Raw genomic sequence first — 2,005 nt, forward strand, 5'->3', positions numbered from 1 at the left:
CCAATCGCATGACAAATCTACACCTCGTAACATTGTCTTACGAGATGGCCGTGGTTACAATCACACGGTGGGAAATCCGCACTCCATATTAGGCGGCAGATAGCGACAGGCTCATTTGAATTGAGCCTTATCACCTCCTCGTATGCTCATCATACGGGACCCACGCACATATAAAACACGTGGGCTATTTTAAGGGACTACCAGGAATACTCACCTTGCTTACCTTAGCGTAGGTGCGTCGTTACTGAATAGTAACGGTCGGTTGTGCAAGAAAGTAAGTTTTAGCAGAAAGTAAAGCGCTGGAAGTGCTTGAATAAATAGATATATAGATGCCACCTGACTTATAACCTAAATAGGGCATACGATCTATCTACCTTATTCCTTAGTGCAACTAGCGTCAAATTTTCAAAACCAACAAGTTTGCAAGTTCATTATCAATTTTAAACTAAATTAAGCATGCAAGTAATCATTCCTAGTGCGTTTCAGCTCTGATACCAGTTGTGACAGAACCGCCCAAATTAAACTAGCTCAAGTGCGCTAACTATCTTCTTAAGCGCTAATCAAGTTACCGCGCACTTAAAATGGTGTAATCCGGCAGTCTGTTGGGTTAAGGATCGAAAACACTGGAAGTCTCGCACGAAGACGAGCACAGATGATTACAAGCAAACAAAAATTTTCAGCTTAAATTACAGAGCAGAGCTTTACAAAAAAATGAGTTTAAAGACATTATTAGAGTTTATCATGCAGCGGAATTTAAATAAAAACTCAGTTTGAAAATAACGGTATCTACGAAGACGTGAGGGCGTCACATCGAGCCCACCGATGTGAATCCTAGTTAGTTCCAACCAGCAGCAGCTACACCTGAAAAATAGGGTAACAACAAACCCTGAGTATACTAATACTTAGCAAGACTTACCCGACTAGTGATATATACTTAGCCGACTCCTAGACATGCAAAGCTTTTTGGCTTTGGAGTTATTTTGCTGAAAAGCTACTAATATTGTATCCTTACTTTCAATATTTTAGCTCAAGTTTGTTATACCAATACCAACTAGGTTTGCATAAGCCTCTAGAGCAAGCATGGTATATCATATTAAGCTTCCAACCATAACATCATCACATTCATATCATTATCCTTCCATTCTCTTTCCCATTCTTACTACGATGTGACAAAGAGATCAACGCTCTCATATCCGCGAGTCACGGTGAATCTATCCGATTTAACCTTGCAAGGTGGACCTAACTCACACAACACATGCAAGCCACACTGGACCATACATGTCAACTGTTCCCATCATTACCACGACATCTGAACCACGCCTGCTAAAACCCAGGTGTTGGGCCCCTCACGGTGAACTCCCAGAGAACCCAAAGGCGGCATCCTATCCAACACCCGCCAACTCCCATGCCTAGCGTAGAAGGTCGGAATTCAAAGTATCGTTGTAAAGCGGTACACAGCTCACCAATTTCGACTACCTCCTACTTCTGGTATGTGGTTAGTATTGTTCAATCCTCGATCAACACTGCCAACAACGGTGCGGTCCTTAACCGACACAGGCGGAGTCTTACTTTCCATCCATTCCATATCCATAACCAAATTCATCTCCGCATGGTCTACATTTTCTTTCCTCAGAGATTCATTTTCCAGCAACTTTTTCCATAAGTAACATGACCTATATCTCGCGAGTGACAGGAATCACTCGACTTCTACCGAGTTCCTACTTAGCAAGGCATTGCTAACGACAACTGCATAGTAGTATAGACTCATAGGTACCTAGGGAGAGACATGCATACTAAGGTTTCATACAACTCCTAAAAACGTAAATGCAATAATACTTAAATAACACATTGAATACTGAAAATAAGGGTTATGCTCCGGGGCGTGCCTGGGATTAACACTAAGTCAGTGTTAGTAGAAACAAGGCCTTAGGCCCTTCCGACCTTGGGCCGGGTCTTCAGTTGCGCCAGTTGGTCCTTCTCTCTTCAGGATACGTCTACCACACTG

The sequence above is a fragment of the Panicum virgatum genome, chromosome 8N, assembly GCF_016808335.1.
Source record: "Panicum virgatum strain AP13 chromosome 8N, P.virgatum_v5, whole genome shotgun sequence".
NCBI classification, from domain to species: Eukaryota; Viridiplantae; Streptophyta; class Magnoliopsida; order Poales; family Poaceae; genus Panicum; species Panicum virgatum.